This window comes from Muntiacus reevesi, chromosome 21, assembly GCF_963930625.1.
Source record: "Muntiacus reevesi chromosome 21, mMunRee1.1, whole genome shotgun sequence".
In the NCBI taxonomy this organism is placed as follows: domain Eukaryota; kingdom Metazoa; phylum Chordata; class Mammalia; order Artiodactyla; family Cervidae; genus Muntiacus; species Muntiacus reevesi.
In genome coordinates, this window is record NC_089269.1 from 48,559,353 (window position 1) to 48,584,453 (window position 25,101).

Consider the following 25,101-nt stretch of genomic DNA (forward strand, 5'->3'; position numbering starts at 1 on the left):
GACTTTCACTTCACTAACATTTTGTTGAGTACTGATGAAATCTCATGACAACACGTCCATGATTTAGACAGTTTGGGCCTAAAATTATCTGAAAGATTATACCACGACGGTTGTGAAATCAGTTTCGTTAATCTTTAATAAACTGTGGAGAAAGAAAGAATCATTGAAAGGTCAGATTTGGGCAAAGTCTGTCCCGATTATCCAGAGCCTAATTATTCAACGATGTGACTTAGGCAGACACAGAAAATAGCTGGAACCATGAAGAAAACAGGAGTAAATTCCGCTAAACCCAGAAAAGTGGTTCACAAGGGGAAAGAGGGGATTCCTCTTGGGAGAGACACACGGTGGGTGTCTCTGGGAGTCTCCCAACATTCAGCTTATGGCTTGTGGGCAGTTCTGTGAATGTTTGACTCTACAGTTATTAATTATTTATATTTTATGCCCTTTTCTGGGTATTTGTATTATACCACATACTTAAAAGTTTTAAAAAATAATTTGTCTTAATTTTCAAGAAAGGAGAAATGAAAGAGGAGGTTTTCAGGAATCACACGCCAACATAATTCTTGAAGAAAACAACTCTAGAAGCTTCCCTCGTGGTTCAGTGGTGGAGAATCCTCCTGCCAGTGCAGGAGGCGCGGGTTCAATCCCTGGTCTGGGAAGATGCCACATGCCGCGCGACTAAGGCTGAGCACAAGTACTGAGCCTGTGCTCTGAGCCCACAAATACCTACGTCGCTGCGCCCCAGAGCCACCGCTCCGCAACAAGAGACGCCTCCGCAGCGAGAGGCCCGCACACCGCAACTGGAGAGGAGCCCCCGCGGGTCATAGCCAGAGAAAAGCCTGTGCAGCAGCAAAGACGCAGCACAGCTGAAAATAAATAAACCCAGAAATAAACAAGCAAATACACAATTCTAGAACAAGCTACTGAGGACACGGAAGGACAGTGGTGATGCTAGGAGTTGGCACGGTTCTTTTGGAACAAGTTAAGCCCCAAACACCTGAATTTTGTTTTGTATGGAGTTCCTAGACTAGTGGGTCATGGACTGTAGAAAGCAGCTGACAAGATCTTTCATGATATCCCTGTGGACCGCACAGAAATATAGGCTGGACCAGAGAAAGCTTATCTGGAGGATACTGAGGTTGGCTTGCTGTGGATGGTATAAAACACGGCTGCAAATGTTTTGATACTTTTCCTGTAGAGAGATAAGGTCCGTGCAGTGTTATCCCATTAAATGCCTAACAACTGAATTTCTAAAGGGAAAAGCCCTGATTTGCAGTGTTTGCCAATTTCTGTGGTGTAAATACTTCCACTGTGACTTATTTCAAGTCAGTGTTTGATTGGCAAAATTTTTGACCATGTATGCTGGCCAGTCTGAGCAGGGCCTATGTCTCCTCTTGGATTTGACAGGTTTGATTAAGAGTCCAGTGCAAAGATATAGAAAAGAAACTTACAGTTACCAAGGGGGAAAGCGAGGGAAGGGGAGTAGGGGAGAAGAAATACTTGGGAAACTGGAGTTGACACACACACACCACCACATATAAAATAAGAACTAATAAGAGCCTAGAGCTACAGTGGCTCAGACGGTAAAGGGTCCGCCCACAATGCAAGAGACCCAGGTTCGATCCCTGGGTCAGGAAGATCCTCTGGAGAAGGAAACGGCAACTCACTCCAGTACTCTTGCCTGGAGAATCTCATGCACAGAGGAGCCTGGCGGGCTACAGTCCACAGGGTTGCAAGAGTTGGACACAACTGAGCAACTGACACCTTCACTTTTCTTTTCAATCAGGGCCGACTGTGTAACAGAGGGAATTCTACCCAGGACTCTGTAGAGCTGACAGTCCCTTGGACTGCAAGATGAGACCAGTCAATCCTAAAGGAAATCAACCCTGAATATTCACTGACTGGACTGATACTGAAGCTGAAGCTCCAATACTTTGGCCACCTGATGTGAAGAGCTGACTCGTTGGAAAAGACCCTGATGATGGGAAAGATTGAGGGCAGGAGGAGAAGGGGTTGATGAGGATGAGGTAGTTGGATGGCATCACTGACTCAGTGGACATGAATTTGAGCAAACTCAGGGAGACGGTGAAGGACAGGGAAGCCTGGCGTGCTGCAGTCCATGGGGATGCAAAGTCAGACACAACTGAGTGACTGAACAGCAAGTCTGTAAATAACTACACGGGAAAAGAATTTTAAAAAGAGTGGATGTGTGTATATATATAACTGATTCACTTTGCTGTGCCATAGAAACTAATGTAACATTGTATATCAACTATACGCTAATGAAACTTTTTTAAAAAGAGAGTCCAGTGCAAGTGACCTCTGGAAATGCAAAACACAGCCATCAAGGCTGTGCAACTTCTGCCCTGAGACCGGAACAGTCTCTGGGAACATCTTCTGAGAGCCCCAAGTTGCCATGTAAGAAGTCTGACCACCTGAGAGGGCCAGGCTGGAAAGGCCACATACAGACCCCCGCAACTGAACTCAGCCTCCCAGCCACCCCCACCAGAATGCCAGATAGATGGGGGAAGCTGTTTTCGACTCTTGCACAGATCAAGTGACCCTCATTAATATCACCCAGCTGAGCCCTGCCCAAATGCCTGACTTTCTATGTCATAAGATTTAATAAAATTCCTGCTTTAAGCTATGACGTTTTGGGGTAATTTGTTCTGCAAAGTACATCACTGAAATACTTCCCACAGTCATTTGCACTCCATTCTCAACTTGAGGCTGGAGAATGGGGCACTCTTGTTCCAAGCCTCCCTTGCAGCTAAGGGATCATGTGACAGTTCTGGCCAAAGAGATGTAGGCAGAAATCTCTGAAGAGGTTTTAGCTTCCTGAATTAAAAAGGCAAATGCTTAAAAGGTGAAGCATTTTGCTCTTTGTTTTTGGTCATGCCCCGTTCTTCCCACCTGGAATGTGGATGCAATGGTTTGAGGTTCTGCAGCTATTCTGTGTCAGGAGGAGAAAGTTGGATGTTAAAAAGAGTGGGAAAGAAGAGAAGGGCAGAAGTCCTGCATTATTTGCCTCTGGATCTTTTATTACATGGAAAGAATAAAACCTCACTTGCTTAAGCCATTAGAAAAGAAGCTTAATCAAGGCTGGTTTCATGGGTGTGTGATCTGTGTAGTCTTGAAGGGTCTCACACTCAGAAGGGCCCACCCTTTGTTTACAGTTCTCTTGTCTCCATCTTGAAATTCTGAATTTTTTAACAAGAAGCCCTGCAGTTTCCTCTTGCACTGGACCCCACAAATTATGTAGCTAGTCCTGCATTTAATGTGTCAGTATGATCTTAAATAGGATTTCCCTGGTGGCTCAGACAGTAAAGCATCTGCTTACAATGTGGGGGACCTGGGTTCAATCCCTGGGTTGGGAAGATCCTCTGGAGAAGGAAATGGCAACCCATTCCACTACTCTTGCCTGGAAAATCCCTTGGATGGAGGAGTGTGGTAGGCTATTGTCCATGGGGTTGTAAAGAGCTGGACACGACTGAGTGACTTCACTTTCACTTATGATCTTAAATGAAATTTGTGAACGATCAGTAAGCTCTGTTCTTAAACTTGGCCACATAGAAGAGGACTTAGAAGACATTATTAAATTTCTAAGCAGCACAGCATTTGATAGATTATCAGTTAGATGACAGATTCAATAGTTAAAAGGAAGTTTAAATTGTCACAAAGTCCAAACCAGAAAGATGACATTTATCAAGAGATAAATGAGAAGCCTGTATTCAGAGTTTTCTTTTTTTTCTTAAATCCACAAGGTCGGAGCTGTACATCTGGAAGGGACAGGGAATTAGGTTGTTACTACGTTTCTTGGGGCTTCCCAGGTGGCTCAGCAGTAGAGAATCTGTCTCCAACATGGGAGACTCAGGTTCAGTCCCTAAGTCGGGAAGATCCCCTGGAGAAGGAAATGCAACCCACTCCAGTAGTCTTGCCTGGAGACTTCCATGAACAGGAGCCTGGTGGGCTAGAGTCCATGGAGTCGAAAAAGACTTAGCAACGAATTAGCAGCTGAACAACAGCTGTGTGTCTTAAATAAATTACCACTTCCTTTTTTTCCTGGGCTGGGCCGTTCGGCATGTGGCATCTGAGCTCCCTGACCAGGGTTTGAGTCTGTGCCCGCTGCACTGGAAGCTTGAAGTCCTAACCACTGGACCAGCCGGGAAGTCCCAAATCACCACTGCTTTGTATCATGATGTCTTTATCTGCACGGTAAGGGGTTTAGCTGGGTAATACCAGGTGGACCTAACTGTTGGGTTTGGTAACCTTTTACCATATAGTGATATTTGGTAATGGCATTTCATCTGGGAAGGAGCCAGGTACACACACATCGGCTGAGGACCCCCCGGCCTCGCCCAGCCGGTGAATACCGTGCACACGCATGTATTTATACAGTGAATAGAAACACTGTGTGCGGGTGTGCTGTTGCTCAGTCGTGGCCGACTCGTCTCGACCCCAAGGACTGCAGCCCGCCAGGCTCCTCTGTCCATGGGATTCTCCTGTCAAGAATACTGGAGTGGGTTGCCATGCCCGTCTCCAGGAGATCTTCCCAAACCCAGGGATAGAACCCAGGTCTCCCGCATTGCAGGTGGATTCTTTACAATCTGAGCCACCAGGGAAGCCCATAAATATTATATGTGTATATAATAGTTATAAATGAAAATATCATACATAAGAGTTATGGATCATTTGATTTTCATCCCATTTTATTATAATCAGACCGCATTATCCAATAAAGGTTTATAAACAATAAACTTCCAATGAGAAACACTGATGATGTAACATGAACATTTCCCAAAACAGGTCGGGTTAGCTATTAAAAGAGTAAAGCCATAAAACGTGATGCAGGTGCCCCAGGCCTGAACCACGGTTATAAAAACGGCTTGCCTCCTTATCTTACCGCGAGGATTGAAGGAGGTGATCCAGGCGACGTGCTCAGTGCTCCGGTACACGTGAGCCATCAGCGAGTTTTCACAGCCATCTATTTATTCTTCACCTTCTCAGAGCCAAAACTAAAAGCTAAATTCCTCTTTGTCACCAAAGACGCGTTATTCAAGGAAAACAAATTAGTGAGAGCTAAATGTAGAGGCTGCCCACCTCTGAGGGAAAAAAAAAACATGAAGAAGACAAAGTGGGAGAGAAGGAAAGAGCTGCAAAGTTTGCTTCCATTTCAGCTTAATCTAGAGCTGAGAACAAGATGGAATTTTCCCCGAATCAATGAGTCAGCCAACAAGGACAGCACGGTAATTGTGAAGTGGTGGCGCCACCTGCTGGTCAGAGCCCCGCACTCCTGCGGCCGCTGAAGTTGGATTCGGTGCTAAGTCGTGTCTGACTCTGAGACCCCGTGGACTGCAGGCTTCCCTGGGTGGGAGTGGTAAGTAAAAAATGGATGGGTTTTTTTTTGTATTTTTGTACAAGTGGTCTTTTCCAGCACTTTCTTGCTCAGCAGGTGGCATTAACAGTGTTCGACATTATAACACACAAGGCAACTCCTGACGCCAACAAATGCCTGATTTTGCACTTACCCACGTTAGAACTTTTTCTGGGTCGGGAGGATCCCCAGGAGAAGGGAATGGCTACCCACGCCAGTATTCTTGCCTGAAGAATTCCATGGAGCGGGGAGCCTTAAGGGCTACAGTCCATGGGGTCACAAAGAATCGGACAGGACTGAGCGACTCACACACACACACACATTTAAGGACTTGTAGCTTCTTTCCCTCTGACATAAAAACAAGACTATTAATAGGATCTTTAAACAAGGTCTGGCTTTACCCTGGGGTAATGGTGTGTCTTGGTAACTTTCCAAAGGGGAGAAAGTTTCTGTATCTGTAACTTCCATTTGCTTTCTCCTCCAAGGCTAATCTGCCTGCCCACTAGTGTGGATGAAGCAGCTGGTTTTCAGTCTCCCGCCCCCTTTACAGTCGCTCTTCTCCTACTTTACAGAGGAAACATCTGTGTCAGCCACTCAGTCTCATGGAAGAGCCCCATCCCTGGAAGCAGGGGTCCCCGGGAACACCAAAGGGAAATGGCAGTATCTCTGTGGCCCAAGGGAACTGACTGATACCTGGGTCACCAGTCCTGACAGTCAGGTCATTTCCTATGCATTGTGTGTGTGTTTTATTTTAATTTAAAAAATATGCCTGAGTTTTGTTTTCAACTTTTTTTAATTCTTTTTTTTAAATTTTTTTGGCTATGCCACACAGCATGTGGGATCTTAGTTCCCTGATCAGGAACTGAACCCAGGTCTCTTGCATTGAAAGTGCAGAGTCTTAACCATGGGACCACTAAGGAAGCCCCCCACGCATTATTTTACACAAAGTTAGAGGAGGACCTAAGTGAACTGCCCATTAATACAGCATCAAAATTGATTTCTATGGAAGATCACTAAATGATTTCTGGCAAATTGTGCTGAAGGAATTTAAAGAATCGAATGACAGGGCTGTAAGAAAACTTCTTCCAAGCTGTCCCCTGATTTACGTGAAGCTGGTTGCTCAGTACATACATCTTTTTCTTTTTTTCGTCTGCCTGCACCACATGGCATTAGGGATCTTAGTTCTCTGACCAGGGATTGAACCCGCGCCCCCTGCAGTGGAAATGCAGAGTCTTAACCACTAGACCACCAAGGAAGTCCCTACATCTTTTTTTGTTTAATTATTAATATAGATTCATAGAAAGTTGCAAAGATAATAGAGAGGTTCAACTTATCCTTAACCCAGCTTCCCCCAGTGGTTAAACTTCTGTAGCTGCAGTGCAAGATCAAAACCAGGAAACTGATGCCGGCGCGGTGTGTGGGGGTAGTCTACGCCCGTTTATCCCACGTGTGGAGTCACATCACCACCACCACAGTCACAGTACAGAACTATGCCATCACCACAAAGCGCTTCCACTCCTCCTTCATCCACACGACCAGCCTTCCCCCTACCATCCCTAACCCCTGGCATCCCGTCTCTGAATACTGCCATTTTCAGAATGTCATGTACATGGAATTATACAGTATCTGACGTTTTGAGACTGGCTTTTCCAGTTATCATAATACCCTTGAAATTCATCCAAGTTGTTGCATGAATCAATTTTTTTGGTTTTTTTTACGGCTGGGTAGTTTTCCACAGTAGTTTTCTGTATGAAAAGTAGGGATAGAGTTCATGCCAAAGCCTGATTCATTCTAGCAGTATGTTTTTTTAAATTTTTGGCTGTACTACGTGGCATGTGGGAATGTAGTTCCCTGAGTAGGGGTTGAACTCGTGTCCTCTGCGATGGAAGCTTAACCACTGGACCACCAGGGAAGTCCCCTAGCAGTTAGGAGTTTTTATCACTAATGGGATGAATTCATTGTTACCAAAAAAGTCACTTGTTTCATTAAGCTATATATTTCTAATAAAATTACTTTTTGCTTTATCTCATAACTGTCAATATTTTGTTGTTTTAATCGATTGTATACTACTGATCATTGTAATTGTAAAGTAATACAATTATAGCCTTATGATCATAGGAAGTGGAAGATATTTAAATTTATGCATTCTGTTGGAGAAAAATGATGGGTGTTCAACAAAAATCTTCAAATATATAGCTAGAACTCTATAGGGCATATGGAACAGAAGGGGGAAAGGAAGCAAAATTTCTGACTGTCATTAATAGAAGAATTTGTTACCTATTTTGCAAATGATTCATGATGGTTATTAAATCATTGGGATATTAAGGTTCCACCAGCTTTTATATTTGTTTATTTATTTGGCTATGCCTTGCAGCTTGCAGGATTTAGTCCTCCAACCAGGGAACGAACTCAGGCCCTCAGCAACGAAACTGCAGAGTCCTAGACGCTGGATCCCCAGACGCTTTTAAAAGTGACCAGAGAGGAATGTCCCTAGTGGTCCAGTGGTTAGGACTTGGGTGATTTCAATGCTGAGGGCCCAGGTTCAGTCCCTAGTGGGGGAATGAAGATCCCACAAACTATGCAGTGCAGCCAAAAATAAAAACAATAATAATAAAATAGAAGTGATCTGAGATATTTTGTTTGTTTGTGGTAAGAACACTTGAGGTGAGATCTACCCTCTTAACAAATCTATGTGTACAATACAGAATGGTTAACTATAATTACAGTGTTGCAGAGCAGGCAGATTGCCAGAATGTATTCATCTTGCATAAGTGAAACTTCATACCTGAAAAAGTAATGTATGAGTTTTATTTGAAAATGTCATTCTTCCCAGTGGTAAAGAATGCACTTGGGCTTGCTCCCTGGGTCTGGAAGGTCCCCTGGAGAAGGAAATGGCAACCCATTCCAGTAGTCTTGCCGGGGAAATCCCATGGACAGAGGAGCCTGGTGGGCTGCAGTCTGCAAGGTCGCAGAAGAGTCAGACACGACTTAACAACTAAACAACAATAATATGGGAGAAATTACATTGCAAAACTTAAACTTGGCATGAAAATGATTTTTTAACGCTAAAACCTTTAAAAAGCGCGTGGCACTGTTGCACAGCAGAAGTTAACACGGCACTGTGAAACAGTGTCCTCCAGTAAAACATTTGTTAAGGAAACGACAGCAACAGAAAAGCATGTGGTGGAACGCCAGTGTTTCAGAATTCTTCCATGTGAGCAAAGACATTCATTTACCACCATTATCAAGAGGTTTCGGCAAAGTGATTTTGAAAACTAATGAGGTGATGAAGTCAATGTAACATAAATACGGGTGGCCCTGTTACATAATAGTGTTCCATAGATGTTCATTGGTATCCTGTTAAGAAACCAATTTGTACTAGTAAGGATAATTTCAGTGGGAGTAACCAAAATCTGGTTAAGCAGAAAAGAGGATTTATTGGCCTAAAAATGGAAAGACTGGGGTGGCTGATCCATATGCTTAGACAGTAACAGGGATCCATATCTCTCCACTTGTTCTGACTCTCCTTTCCTCCTGGATGGTTTCACCTAGCAGCAGGTTTTCCTCATGGTGGTAATACGGCTGCAGGAAGCCCTGGCCTCCCATCCTCCCACTTAACCAATCCTGGTGGGAAATGACTTCTTTTTCCCAGTAGGTCCAGTGAAATGACAGGAACTGAGTTTTATTGGTCTGGCTGGGATCATGCCCATCCCTGAGCCAATGATTGCAGCCGTAGAAATGGAATGCCCGGATTGGCTAGGCCTGGATCACGTGCCCATCCCTGAGCCAATGACTGCAGTCATAGAAATGGAATGCCTGGATTGGCTAGGCCTGGATCACGTGCCCACCCCTGAATCTGGGGAACAGGTCAGTCCCACTCAGTCCACAGGCATGGAGGGTGAAGGGATAGAGGAAGACCAGAGTTTTACCAAAAAAGAGAATGGACAAGGAGGACCCAGGACATAAGGCTAGATATAATATAAGGCTAGATAAAAAGCCTCTTGATGAAAGTGAAAGAGGAGAGTGAAAAAGTTGGCTTAAAGCTCAACATTCAGAAAACTAAGATCATGGCATCTGGTCCCATCACTTCATGGGAAATAGATGGGGAAACAGTGGAAGACTTTATTTTTGGGGGCTCCAAAATCACTGCAGATGGTGATGGCAGCCATGAAATTAAAAGACGCTTACTCCTTGGAAGGAAAGTTATGACCAACCTAGATAGCATATTAAAAAGCATCCTCTGTCGTCCCCTCCTCCTCCTGCCCTCAATCTTTCCCAGCATCAGGGTCTTTTCAAATGAGTCAGTTCTTCCCATCAGGTGGCCAAAGTATTAGAGTTTCAACTTCAGCATTAGTCCTTCAAAGAACACTCAGGACTGATCTCCTTTAGGATGAACTGTTGGATCTCCTTGCAGTCCAAGGGACTCCAAGAGTCTTCTCCAACACCACAGTTCAAAAGCACCAATTCTTCGGTGCTCAGTTTTCTTTATAGTTCAACTCTCACATCCATACATGACCACTGGAAAAACCATAGCCTTGACTAGACAGACCTCTGTTGGCAAAGTAATGTCTCTGCTTTTTAATATGCTGTCTAGGTTGGTCATAACTTTCCCTCCAAGGAGTAAGCGTCTTTTAATTTCATGACTGCAGTCAGTCAGCAGAAATTCACTGAGTTGCAGGCATTACAGAGAAATCAAAGTCATAGACCTTGTTCATTATTAATGGATGGGCTTTGAATGCAGTAGCGTAGGTAAAGTGCTTAGAACAACGCTTAGCACAAAGTGAGCACAGATTAACCAATGCCTGCTGCTTCTCCTCAGAAGCAGAGCCTGAGAGGCATTCTTGTTCTAGGATTTATTGGGGAGTGGCTTTCAGGGAAAGTGGGTGAGGGAAGCAGGATGGGGTAGGGAGATGGTTGACTAAGCAAAAGTGTGGCTGTAGCTAGAGACGAACTTCGGGCTGATCCCACCGGAAGCTGTGCCGTGAGTGGCACCCCAGAGCTGGTTCCACTGACAGCAAGGGGGCTGGCCATTCATCCACTGTATCGGGTGGGGGTCACCGGCTGCAGGGGAGGTGGGGTTGAGGGGACACAGCCTCCCCTGCTCTGTGCTCCTGAGCCTGCGGGCATTTCTCTGGAGAAGAGGTAGGTGTGACTGTGGTCAACACCCATGGGATGACTTCCCTTGCCAGGGGAATCTGGGCAGGGCACCCAGAGCGTCTGCTATAGCCCCTTGTCTTTATCTTTTGATCAAGGGCACAGAAGCAAAGGTAAATGAGGACAGAACCTCCATGCAGGCATTTTGTTTTTGCTTAGGCAACATGAGGGGAGGAAAAGTTCTCTCGTGGAGCGCCCCTGGGCCATCAAGGCGGAGGGGCCTCAGAGAGGAAGAGCTCAGCCCTGCTAGAGGGCCTGGGGAAGGTTCTAGGGAAAAAAAAAATGGAACTCAAGCTGTCATTCCAAGGATAGGGAAAACTCTGGATGATTGAGGGGAGAGAGGAGGCAAGGTGGGCGATGGGTCAGCGCTTTCCCACAGTTTGATCTTAGTTGGTGGAACTCCGACAGGAGATGGATGGGGTAGGCGGCAGGTGGGGTGAGGTTGAGGGGTCCATGCATATGAGAGACTGCAGGGAGTCGGAAGGACGGGCAGAGAGGCTCAAACGACACAGTGGCCCTCAGCTTGCCGACCGTGAGCCTCTGATGGGCACACGTGTTAGCACTTGTCACAGATGAGAATATGGAGGCGCAGAGAGGTGAAACTGTTGCCCAAAGCTGCCCAGCTGTGAAGCCGAGGAGCCCAGGCCCCCTGGCTCTGAAGTTGGAGTCTGGTCCTCCCCTGCTGAGCTGCTCACCTTGATGATGGTGGGAGTCCTGGAAGAGCAGCATGGCCCCGGCTGCTGGCCACTGCACTCTGGGCAGAGGGCATCCGGTGAGCGGGAAGGCACAGTCCCGCTTGGGCGGGCACCCAGTGGGAAACAGTGAGAGTGAGAGTGTCAGTGGGGTCAGTCTGTCCGGTTCTTTGCGACCCTGTGGACTGTAGCCCTCCAGGCTCGTCTGTCCATGGGATTCTCCAAGCAACAATCCTGGAGTGGATGGGTTACCATTTCCTTCTCCAGGGGATCTTCCCAGCCCAGGGATCGAACCCAGGACTCATGCACTGCAGGCAGATTCTTTACAGTCTGGGCCACTGGGGAAGCCCAGGCAGTGAAGTGAAAGTCGCTGAGTGGTGTCCAACTCTTTGCGACCCCGTGGACTATACAGTCCATGGAATTCTCCAGGCCAGAACACTGGAGTGGGTAGCCTTTCCCTTCTCCAGGGGATCTTCCCAACCCAGGGATCGAACCCAGGTCTCTCACATTGCAGGCAGACTCTGGCAAACTCTTACCAACTGGCAGGGCAGAGGTATTGCCAAAATCTCAGCTAAGGCTTCTGCAGCCCTGCTCTAGCCTGGGGGATAAAAGTCAGTTGGGCAACTGGGTTGGCAAGGTAGGGACCTGAGTGGAGGAGAGGGAGGTGGGAAGGCTGGGAAGACAGGGCTTGGGAAGCAGAAAAAGCCTGGGGCCAGGAATGCAAGCAAACAAAGGGCTTCGGGAGAGTGGGAACTTTTTTATAAAGAGACATTTTTTAATAAAGATTTTAAATAATTGATTTATTATTTGTATTTGTCTGTGCCAGGTCTTTAGTTGGGGCGTGCAGGATCTAGTTCTCTGCCCAGGGATTGAACCCAGGCCGCCTGCATTGGGAGCTTGGAGTCTTAGCCACGGGACCACCAGGGAAGTCCCTTTATTTTTTATAAAGACAGGACATAAAGCTTTGGAGGTTGAGGTATCCGTTTAGAAGGTGATCTAATGACTTCCCGGTGTACTCAGCCCAGGCTGAGGACCACAGAAGGAAGCCACGTTCAGTGACCGGGCCCAGAGGTCCCAGGTGGAGTCTGCAAATGTGGGGGATGGGGGATTGGGGGTTTGGGGGGTGCTGGAACGAGGAGGGGCCCACTCTGGGGTGGCTTCGGTCCTCAGACAGAACTCGGCTGCACATCCACCTTGGAAGCCGCTGGGCAGGTTTCATTTTAATTTTTTTTTTAACGTGTGTGATAAAATGTCCATTTTATAAAGTGTGCCATTTTAACAGGTTTTAAATGTACAACTTAATAGCATTAGGTACATTCATCTTGTACCGTCATCAATCACCACCATCCAGGTCTAGAACTTTTCATCACCGAAAACTGAAACTGCACACAGTAACTCCCCAGTCTCCTGTCCCCTCAGCGCCCCGGTAATCTCTGTTTCACTTTCTGTGTCTACGAATTTGCCCATTCTCCGTACCCTGGATAAGTGGAATCCTACAGCGTTTGTCCTTTTGTGACTGGCTCATTGCATTGAGCCGTACTGCCTTCAAGGCTCATCCATGTTGTGGCATGCAGTGTAAATACCTGATATTAAGTTTTTGTATTTTTAAATAAGGAGAGATTTTAAATAATTTATTTATTTATTATTCTTATTTGTCTGTGCCAGGTCTTAGATGGGGATCTAGCTCCCTGACCAGGGATCAAACCTGGGTCCCCTGCATTGGAGCTCGGAGTCTTAGTCACTGGACCACCAGGAAAGTCCCTTTTTTTTTTTTTTAAATAAAGAGAGGACATTAAGCTTTTGGGCATTGAGGTATCCATTTTAGAAGACATGTTTTTGAACAAGCGTATTGCCTGCTGTGTAACACATGCAGGTCCCCTTTGAGAAAGCCCTGGACAACCTGGGTAACTAATTGCTCCAGTGACCTGCCTCTGTGCTTACTGGCTTCTGATTCCTGCTCAGGTTAACCAACAGTGGGTGAACCTGCAAAGCCCTAGACACCCCGATAAAGGCAGAACCCCAAGTCTGCACTCAGGGCTATCTGGCACTCTCTCAACCCACGAGCTTGCTGCATGGGCCTTGGTGTGCCGTGAACCCTCTGTGAGTAATAAATTCTGGTCTGGTCCCAGTGGGGAAGTTTCTGTAGGGCAAGTGCCTGCATGCATTCCTAGCCCAGAGCTTTACCAGTATCCGGACTTTATCCCTTTTTAGAAAAGTTGACTAATATTAATCTATTGTTTATCCACAGAGGCAGGTCACTGGAGCAATCAGAACCCTGCACACCACAGCTAGAGAAAAGCTCGCACAATGAAGCAGCCAAGACCCAAGGCAGCCAAAAATAAATAATTTTGTTTTTAAAGAAAGAAATGGGGGACAGAAAGAAAGAAAGAAAGGCTTTTGTGCCCAGGAGCCCCAAAAGGTCTTGCTTGGTATCACTAAGACTCTAGTTGTTAAGGACTTGAAGCATGTGAAACACATTCAAGGCTGTGCCGGTTATTCTCCATTTGCCCCTCCAGACGCATCCCCCCTTCTCTGCCTTTCTCAGCCCCATCCTGTGCCCTGGGGCTGACCCCTGTGGGTGCTTTATCTGAGTTTCCCTCTTCTGGCTTCCTGTGGGCTTGACCAATGAGAGGTATTAAGAGATCAGACCTGGAGGAGAGCGAGGCCAGGGTATTGCTCTCCTGGAGTTCCTGGCCCACCCACTTTCCTAGTCTCACTTCCTGCAGCAAGTGTGTCTCCTCCTCTCTGGCTCCAGCTCTCAACAAGGCTCAGTAACACTGTTTCTTTTCTTTTGTTGTTGTTCAGTCCCTAGCTAAGTCCTGTCCAACTCTTTGGGACCTCATGGACTGTAGCATGCCAGGCTCCTCTGTCTTCCACTATCTCCCAGAGTTTGCTCAAATTCATGTCCATCGAGTAGGTGATGCTATCTAACCATCTCATCGCTCTGCCGCCCCCTTCTCTCTATCCCAGCATGAGGGTCTTTTCCAGTGAGTCAGCTCTTTGCATCAGGTGGCCAAAGTACTGGAGCTTCAACTTCAGCAACAGTCCTTCCAATGAATATTCAGGGTTAATTTCCTTACTATTGACTGGTTTGATCTCCTTGCAGTCCAAGAGACTCTCGAGTCTTCTCCAGCACCACAATTTGAAAGCATCAGTTCTTCAGTGCTCAGCCTTCTTTATGGTCTTACTCTCACATCCGTACATGACTACTGGAAAAACCAGAGCTTTGACTCCATGGACCTTGGTGGGCAAAGTGATGTCTCTTCTTTGCCTTAGCTTTAGTATTGTTACTGTGCTTTCAGGGTTCCTTCACACCTCTGTGCATCCATTAACCCCGTAGCTACTTTGAAACCAATGCTTTGTTACAAAGTTCATTTCAGAATTCCATGTGAGTGTACCTTGTTTCCTGTTGGAAGTCAAGACTGTATAGACGCACAGAACTATAGCCAAGTGTTAATAAGAAAGCTCTGCTCCTGGGTAAGGGCAGGATGCTCATTAACACACTGGAACGTTGTTGATGGGGCTCAGTTACAGGAGAGAAGACAGATCCCTGTGGATCTGGGAGGGGGCCTGACTCTGCTGGTGCCTCCTCCATGCATTCATTCTTCTCCATTTGCCTGCACAACAGGAAAATGGATTCAGAGGAGGGTGGCGAGTGTGGAGGACAAATACAATAATGTGAGACAAATCCCTCTAATCCTAGGGCAAAGGTGAAATCAACCTTTTATTGGTTGCTGAGAGTTCCTGGCTTGGTGTCAAATACTTATGATCTGTGAAAGTTTGACCAGGCTGATTCCACCATGAGATCACACAACAAATTAAGTAAAGTTAAATAAATATATTTATATAAATTATTGGGTTTCCCTGGTGGCTCAGTGGTAAAAGAATTCACCTGGCAATGCAGGAGACATGAGAGATGAGAGTTTGATCCCTGGGTCGGGACGATCCCCTGGAGGAGGAAATGGCAACCCACTCCACTATTATTGCCTGGAAAATTCCATGGGCAGAGGAACCTGGCAGGGTGCAGTCCAGAGGGGTTGCAAAGAGTGGGACACGCCTTATCGATTAAACAGCAACAAACACAGAGTTAGATGTAAATTATTAATAAATACAGAATCAGATTTGTTTCACACCCATCCTGCTCTGCATTCTGCTGAGCTATAGTTAATAGTTTACAAAGAGACCCTATAGTTCCCCCTAGACTTTCTGTTCTTAAAAGGATCAAATCTATTGAATAGGGCCTATTTGGGGATTTCTTAGCAGCCCCTTCGCCCAGATGGCTCCAGGCGGGATGGCCTCAGGACCTCGTTAGGAAGTGCTCCCTGGCCTCCGACGTCTGGCAGAAGCTCCTTCCCTTGGGCTTTCTGCTCCTGCTGCCAAAATCTTGGTTCTCTGGGCACTGAGGTCAAACATAAATACAGAGACAGAGTTATAGAGGAGAAGAAAGAGTGGTTTTATTTCTTTGCCAGGCAAAGGGGGCACAGAGTAGGCTAGGGCTTTAAGAATTGTTGCCCCCCTCCCTGGTGAATAAGGGAGAGGTTATATAGTCAGGCAAGGGTATGAGATAAGGATCAAGGCAGTAACTAGCAGTCTTGCAATCTTCTTCCTTCTGCAAAGTTTCAAAAGGGTAGTTGTTGTTCATTGTGTTCAACTCTTTGTGACCCCACGGACTGCAGCATGCCAGGCTTCCCTGCCCTTCACCATCTCCTGGAGTTTGCTCAAACTCAGGTTCATTGAGTCGGTAATGCCATCCAACCATCTCTAAAGAGTGTGGAGTTGCTGACAAGATGAGGGTGTGTGCAGGGTCTCAGGTGGTGGGTCTCCTAACCTTGATGAGTTCTCTGAGCCTTTTCATCTTGCCTCATGTGGTTTTGTGGCTGCCCCTTTCTTGATTGCAGTTGTTTGAATCTGCTCTTTGGAACTCAGGGAAGGTCATGGAGGCTGGAGTTTTGCCTACGAGAAATAGGGGACAAAAATGCCTTCATGCCCGGGAGTCCCACAGGGCCCTAGCTTCAGCTCCTGTAGGAAAGTGTCAACAGACATCACGCCCTTTGGTTCTGTTTTAGAATTCTCTGGGGGCTCCCAATTCATCTGTTCCTCCTTCCAAAGGCACAGCGATTGTCCATGGAGAGTTTCAAGGCCTATGTCTTGATGGCTCTAAGGGAAAGGAGTTAGTATTTTCCTCCATCTTTTGGATTTCAGTTTTGTATGTCAAAAGTCAATGCAAAGGGAATCAGTCCTGAATATTCATCGGAAGGACTGATGCTGAAGCTGAAGCTCCAATCCTTTGGTCGCCTGATGCAAAGAGTAGACTCACTGGAAAGAATCCTGATGCTGGGAAAGACTGAGGGCAGGAGGAGAAGGGGACGACAGGGGATGAGATGGTCAGATGGCATCACCGCCTCAGTGGAATAGTTTGAGCGAACTCCGGGAGATAGTGAAGGACAGGGAAGCCTGGTGTGCTGCAGGGGTCACAGAGTCAGGGTCAGAACACTGGAGTGGGTTGCCATGCCCTCCTCCAGGGGATCTTCCCAACTCAGGGATCGAACCCAGGTCTCCCTCGTTGCAGGCGGATTCTTTACTGTCTGAGCCACCAGGGAAGCCCGAGAATACTGGAGTGGGTAGCTTATCCCTTCTTCAGGGGATCTTTCCAAGCCAGGAATCAAACTGGGGTCTCCTGCATTGCAGGTGGACTCTACCAGCTGAGCCACAAGGGACAGGCTACCCACTCCAGTGTTCTTGCCTGAAGAATCCCCTTGGACAGAGGAACCTGGTGGGCTACAGTCCACGGGGTTGCAAAGAGTTGGACACAGCTGAGTGACTAAACACAGCATATGTGTATGTATGTATGTGTGTGTGTGTGTATATATATATATATATATATATATATATATATATATACACATACATATAGACTAGGGCTTCCCCAGTGGTGCAGTGGTAAAGAATCTGCCTGCAACTCAGGAGATGCAAGAGATGCAGTCAACTATACTTCAATTAAAAAGTACTTTAAAAAGTTGAATAAATTTTAAAAAATGAGCCAATTTCTTAAAATCAACCTGTTTCACACATAGCACACACAATATATACTTATATATACGTGTATATATATACATCCTATTGCTTCTGTTTCTCTGGAGAGCCCTGACTGATACAGCCATAATGTAGGATAAAAACAGCAAACAGGGCTTCCCTGGTGGCTCAGTGGTAAAGAATCCTCCTGCCAATGCAGGGAACAGGGGTTCAGTCCCTGGCCCGGGAAGATCCCATAAGCCGTGGAGCACGAAGCCTGTGCGCTACGGCTACGGAGCCTGCGCTCTAGAGCCTGGGGGCTGCAACTACCGAAGCCTTCGTGCCCTGGAGCCCGAGTTCTGCAACAAGGGAAGCCACGGCCTTGAGAAGCCCACACACTGCAACTAGAGAGTGGCCCCTGCTCACCACAAATAGAAAAAAGTCCTGACAGCAACAAAGACCCAGAACAGCAACAAAGAAAAGATAAAATCCTAAAAAAGGATGCTAAAAAAATCAAGCAATCTGCTTTCCCATGAACTTAGTTTTAGGTGCTATATAGAAGGCTAGAATTTAGTATTTTCAAGATTACCCTCGTGAATTTCAGTTCTGAATAAGAACTCAACTTGACACAGTATGTTGGTGAGTGATACATAGCTGTCCAAAACAGTCCTTTGCCCTGTCCCGAGAGATGAGCCAATTGCTGCTTCTGTGTTTGTTTTCAACTGAGCATCAGTGGAAGTAATTGCTTGGGTATTCAGGGCCTTATTATAGAGAAATAAATAGATACTTAAAACAGTAGACTCACACTCACAAGGTGAGATCCTCACATTGAGAGTTACCTAGGAACTGGGATCTTATGAAGGAATATTTAAGTCAAACCTCCAGTCTTTTTCCTACTCTAGGAAAAAGATTTATTGACGGGAATAGCAGGCAGAAATCTCCCTCATGAGTTAAGTTCATATTCTCTCTGCCCCCAATATGCATTGGTAATTGATATTATGTGCATGCATGCTCAGTTGTGTCCGATTCTTGCGATCCTATGGACTGTAGCCCACCAGGCTTCTCTGTCCATGGGATTCTCCAGGCAAGAATACTGGAGTGGGTTGCCATTTCCTTCTCCGGGGGATCTTCCGGACCCAGGGATCGAACCCAGGTCTCCTGCATCTTCTTTACTGCAGTCAGATTCTTTATCACTTAGCCACGAGGGAAACCCCATGTGATGTGAGTTACATGTAAATGTATGTTGGATGTGACTTTACTGTACATTAAGAGTGATGGTCTGGGTTCCTATCAGATTTACTGAACAAATTCCCTGAGACTATGGTGTGCTATTAAAGTGGCCTGATTTTGCATTATAAGGCCTCTTTATATCTGTCTTCAAAAGAGTCATCAGGTTTGGATAGAAATGTGAAAGAGGCCTCTCTGATCTTGACACAAAAATGCCAGCAAAAGTAGCCCCATGAAAAGTCTGTCTTAAAAATTGCTGACTGAGGACTTCCCTGGCATGCCAGTGGTTAAAACACTGCCTTCAAATGCAGGGGACATGGATTCAATCCCTGGTTGGGGAATTAAGATCCCACATGCCACCACGTGGTGTGGTTAAAAAAAAAAAAAAAAAAGATTGCAGACTGGACTCTGCAACCGTCAGTCAAAATTCAAATGCTTTCAAAGAATAAAGAAAATAAAACAGTTGACCTCTTGTGAACAGAAGCCCTACCATACCACCTTGTATGTGACTTCCCAGGTGGCTCAGTAGTAAAGAAACCACCTTCTAACATAGGAGACATGAGTTCCATCCCTGGGTTGGGAAGATCCCCTGGATGAGGAAATGGCAACCTACTCCAGTATCCTTGCCTGGAAAATCCCACGGACAGAGGAGCCTGGCAGGCTACAGTCCATGGGGTCAGAAAGACTGAGCATTCATGCATATGTACTTCATATACTACTGAAAAATCACAAATGCAATCGACTTTCAGCATAGAGCATATCAATGTCTGTTGAGATGAAAAAGTAGTTATGCTTATACTAAAAAATAATATCCTTGATGTTTCTTTTCATAACACTGGCAAAAGAGTTTGGCCTCAATTCCTAACAGCCACCTCATTTTCTGGTATGTGTATCTCACATGAGACGCAAAATATACAGATAATACATGTATTAGCTGGGAAGAGGCAGTTTCATGCTTCTTAGCTTCTCTCATTTCTGAATTTGAAGAAAATTTCAAGTGCAGTTCTGTGCATACCAAAAGAGATTGAAAACTTCTGATAAATGTCCTATTATTTTTCTTAGTTTTCAAACCTTTTTGTAAGAAGCTAATTTTTCTTTTTCTTTTTCTTTTTTTTTTTAGTAGTTCTGGAGTTCTCTTCAGAGGTCTAGTTTAACTCTGGTAACGTTCTTGCGTTATAATAATATGAAGCTGGTAGCCAGCTTCATAAGATGGGCTCTCTGTATGAATCCTTACCTTCTGTGGTCCACACATTTGTGCAGTCCCCTTCTACCCTGGGCCAACCTACGTGATCACAGACGACCGTGAACGTGGCTTCCAGGTCTGGATCATAAGCTATGCTGCGGCTTGCCCTGCTCTCCTGGATCACTGGCTCTCAGGGGAGCCAGCTGCCGCGCCCTGAGGACACGCTCAAGCAGAGGAGCGGAGACTGTGCCGAGCTGCACCACGTCGGAAGCCACGACGGAAGCCCATCCTGTGACTCTGGTCAAGGCGTAACTCAAGCCCCAGTTTAAGAGCGACCTTAATCCAGAAGTGCCCGGCCAAGCCACTCTTGAAATCTTGAGAGACCATAAATCATCATTATTACTGTTTTTTTTTTTTTTTTTATTATTGCTGTTTTTTAAGCCACTGCATACATAAGAGGTGCTTCGTTAGAACTGAGAAGGATAACGGGCTCCCTGCCAGATTAGTAAACAAAGCTTGCTGCAACCGTGAAGCCGCCCGGACACTGAGCCCTGAGGGGCCTGAAGATGCAGACCAACCACTGCCAAGTCCTCCGTCGCTGCGGCCATGCCAACCGTGCGCCTGGGGGAACTCGAACAGGGCGTCCTGGGAAAGAACAGGACAGTGGCCCTGGGTAGCTAAGGTGCAGATCCCAGGAATGATTCCAATGAGCAAGACTCTTGCATCTTCCCATACACAGAAAAGCATTAAATTCCTTGAGATATCTGGTTTTCTTTAACTAAAATCATCTTTTGCTTTTCATTGTGATGTCCTAGTCTTTGTTGCATAAACCATTATATATCCTAGCTCCTCCCTCCCCTCTTCCGAGCAGTCCCTCAGAGTAATCTGAGAGGCTTGAGGTCCTGAGAAAGTCCACCAAATAAAACATGATTCTCAACTTTTAGGTGGTGCAGTTTTATCAGTTGACAGCAGGAATACGTAACTAGTACAGAGATAATATCGATCATGATTTCATTTTTAAAATTAGTTATATGGTGACAAAATGATGCAACAAACCATGTCCAGTATCAGTCCCTGTGAGTTATGACTGATACACACTTCTGCTCTCTTACTCTGTAAGTTGTCTTGCTTGTTGCTCAGTCATTAAGTCTTGTCTGACTCTTCGACCCCATGAACTGCAGCACACCAGGCTTCCCTGTCCTTTGCTATCTCCCTGAGTTTGCTCAAACGCATATCCATTGAGTCAGTGATGCCACCTAACCATCTCATCCTCAGCTACCCCCTTCTCCTCTTGCCCTCAATCTTTTCCAGCATCAGGGGGTTTCTAATGAATCAGCTCTTCGCATCAGCAAGCTAAAGTATTGGAGCTTCAGTTTCAGCATCAGTCCTTCCAATGAACATTCAGGGTTGATTTCCTTTAGGATGGACAGGTTGGATCTCCTTGCAGTCCAAGGGGCTCTCAAGAGTCTTCTCCAACACCACAGTTCAAAAGCATTAGTCCTTTGGCATTTAGCCTTCCTCATGGTCCAACTCTCATATTCATACATGACGACTGGAAAAACCATAGCTTTGACTAGACAGACCTTTGTTGGCAAAGTGAAGTCTCTGCTTTTTAATACGTAGTCTAGGTTTGTCAAAGCTTTGCTTCTAAGGAGCAAGCATCTTTTAATTTCGTGCCCAGATACATTTCTAGATATTGCAGACTATATACAATTATAAAAACGTTTTCCAGTCCAATATTTGAATTTAGGAATTACTAACATCTGTATATGTTAATTCCTAATATTTTACTGATAGTATAACATAATACTGATAATAATAAGTTACTAACATCTGTAGTCTTACTAGATGACTGATTTATTATGAAAGGATATATAACTCAGGAACAGCCAGATGGAAGAGGGCAAGGCAAGTAGGAAGGGCTGTAGACTCCATCCCTTCTCTGGGTGTATCACTCTCCTGGCTTCTCCATGTGGTCACTGACTCAGAAGCTCTTCAAATGCCATCCTTCTGGGGCTTTATGGAGGCATCATTACACAGCTGTGACTGGCCACTGGTGATCGATTTGACCTTTAACCTCTCTCCCCTCCCAGGAGGTCAGGGGGTAGGACTTGACAGTTACAACCTCCCAACAACGTGGTTGGTTCCCCCTGGCATCCAGCCCGCATCCTTGGGGGCTTTCCAAATGTCAACTCATCGACTCAGTCAGGGTTGAAATGGGTTTGTTATGAATAGCAAGACACCTTTATCCCTCTCGGTGCTTCCCTGGTGCTCAGACGGTAAAGCATCAGCCTGCAATGTGGGAGACCCAGGCTCGATCCCTGGGTCAGGAAGATCCCCTGGAGCAGGAAACAGTAATCCACTCCAGTACTCTGCCTGGAGAATCCCATGGACGGAGGAGCCTGGTGGGCTACAGTCCACGGGGTCGCAAAGAGTCGGACACGACAAAGCGACTTCACTGTCTTTTCTTTCTTTCATCATTCTTATTAGTTAGGAAATTCCAAGGGTTTTAGGAGGTTTGTCCCAGGGATGAGGACAAAGACCAAACACACATTTCTTGTTATAAAGCACAATACTGCAGAAACACGCGAGGAGCAGCTGTGGAGTGAGACCAGAGCAAACAGCAATGAGGAAGGGCTTGAGGTGGGAGGGAGATGGTGAGGCTGAGAAGCAGCAGAAAGGCCACTGCCTGAATGCAGAAAAGAACAGTTAGAGGGTAAGAGGTGGGTGGGGCAGAAGGCAGGCCCGTGGGAAGGTGAGGGTGCGACGTGTGGACTCCTGCGGACTTCCTGCTGGGTGAGGCAGGAAGCCATTAAGACCACGGGCAGAGATGGGGCGCTGTAAATTTAAAACCTGAAAATGAAGTGTCAGTGAGGATGTACAGAATCACAGACTCTCGTGCACCAAGTTCATCCAGTCTAGAGGAGAGTGCCTCAGACCACTGAAAAGTTCAGCGTGCAGGTACCCGATCATGTATCACGTTCATTTCAGAGAGATGCATAACCTAACACGTATGAGAAGGTACATCCCGGTTAGCGAAGTGAATTAGAGTGCTCCAGAGAAGCAGAACAAACACACCTGCAGGAGACTGGTTTCAGGACCTCCCACAGATCCGAAAATCCAAGGATGCTCAAATCAGTTATACAAAGTGGGGTAGTAGATGCATATAAACTCCCCACATCCTCCTATACACTTTAAATCATCTTTAGATCGGGCTTCCCTGGTGGCTCAGATGGTAAAGCACCTGTCTGCAATGCGGGAGACCCGGGTTTGATCCCTGGGGTGGGAAGATCCCCTGGAGAAGGAAATGGCACCCCACTCCAGTACTCTTGCCTGGAAAATCCCATGGACGGAGGAGCCTGGTAGGCTACAGTCTATGGGATCAAAAAGAGTCAGACACGACTGAGAGACTTTACTTTCACTTTAGATCACTTATAAAACTTAATACAATGTAAACTCTATGTAAAGAGCTGTAAGTACGAAGTAAACACTAGTTGCTGTTGTACAGTAAAGGCAAGTTTTGATTTTTGGAACTTTCTGGAATTTTCTTTCCTTTGGAATATTTTTGATCCGTGGTTATTTGAATCCACAAATACAGAACCCAGGGATACTATTTTTATCTGAGACCCTAGAATGAGACCTAAAATAATTGCCTTCCCAAACCATGAACTCACTATGATATTCAATCAAAAGAGGAAGTCCCCCCCCCAAAAAAAAAGAGGAAGTCCCCCTCCCTGCCATCCAGAATAATGTGTTTATCACCATTGGAAGTAGCTCCATACTCTGAAAATTGATCATTGAAGGGAAATAATTGAACATTTATCCTGCCTTCACTTTAGGAACTATATTTCAGAGTGATCAAATAGATCTGAATGATGAGAAAAGGCCAGTTAATAAATGTAGAAAAATCACAGTATTAAAATCACTATTTTACAAACTCTAATAAAATAACCGATTCAGGCAATATCTGTCATTAGATGAGAAAAGCTTCGGGTGAAAGACTGATGGGGAAGAGTGTCAAGAGCCACACCAGAGGTTACCTGCTGGTCGAGAGAGGGAAACAGCTCTCCATGAGGACTCAGGCTGCCATCGCCAGAGCTCTTCAGATCGTGGCATCGTATGGGTCAGATATTCTGAGCATCCTGGTATGCTGGAACAGAAAGCCCAAGACATCATCTTTGAAGTATTTTTACCAAAAATGTTTGATGCTTTTATTAAGCCTGAGCAGGATTTCAGGTGTAAATTACAGGTGACAAGAGGCAGAGCTGTGTGCGTGCTAAGTCGCTTCAGTCGTGTCTGACTCTGTGTGACCCCATGGACTGTAGCCCACCAGGCTCCTCTGTCCATGGGATTCTCCAGGCAAGAATACCAGAGTGGGTTGCTATTTCCTCCTCCAGGGGATCTTCCCGACCCAGGGATGGAACTGTCTTTTATGTCTCCTGCATTGGCAGGCAGGTTCTTTACCATTAGCACCACCTGGGAAGCCCAAGAAGTAGAGGAGACAGGTTAAATGACTCCATGAGGGAGCAACCCACCAAAACCAGAATGTGGGACATCTTGCCTTAAGACTGATTTGGATGTCTCAATAAAGCACTGGAATTTAACAAAGAAAAAGCATAGAATTGTTCTACATGAGCACAAATCAACTGGAATAAAGTGTTTTCTTAAGGACAATTAGGAAAATTCAAACAGAGACTGTGTGTAAAATTGTATTAGGGGATTAATTTTCGTATGTGTGACAGAAGAATTACGGTTCTGAAAGATGCGGTACTTTTTATTTAGGTTTAAGACGCTATGATGTTTGTAATTTACTTTAAAATGTTTCAGGAAATTATGTAAAACAAAATGAGAAGCAAAAAGGGGGCACATGATCCTCAGTGAATCTAAGTGATGGATTCATTAAGTCATTCTCTGTACTTCTCTGAATATTTGAAAATTTTCTCACACAAAAGTTAAAAGGGGTCTGTGGGGCTCCTAGGAAGAAGAAATTCAGAGGTTTCAGGAATCATTTAACATTTGAGAAGTCACACTCAAACAGAAATCGATGGATATAATACTTACTAATATACTTAACTTTGCAATAAGCTTGTCTCAGAAAGACTGTTTACCCAATCAATCAAAAACAAAAATATCCACCACCACCAACAAAAACTTAGCAGTTGTTTGAGAGAAATTCATGATAGCAAACTGGTCAGGCCCTTGGTGCTCAAGAGTGGATCAGACTAGGGACCAGAAGCCTTGAGTTCTAGACCTGGGGCTGCCAACTGTTATTTCTTCTAACCTGAGCCTGACTGTTCCTGTTCCAAAGCGGGGAATCTGCATCTATTCAACTCCAGGAACATTTCTTAGCCATGAACAGTGTTCCAGCACTGGGTTGGGTGCTGCTGAGATGAAGAATGATCCTATGAGGCTTCTAATTTGTAGAAAAAACAGAAAAGGCAGTAGGAAAGACAGACAGT

At 45.6% G+C, this 25,101-nt stretch overlaps 1 long non-coding RNA gene across 1 annotated transcript in view; it reads right to left on the bottom strand.

Moving 5' to 3' along the window:
* The window catches only part of LOC136152469 (uncharacterized), a 62,176-nt gene that overhangs the window by 3,144 nt on the left and 33,931 nt on the right, over positions 1-25,101 (bottom strand). Inside the window, exon 2 of the long non-coding RNA XR_010660210.1 lies at positions 23,683-23,792. This is a non-coding gene — a long non-coding RNA (uncharacterized lncRNA). The remainder of the gene's footprint in view (positions 1-23,682; positions 23,793-25,101) is intronic.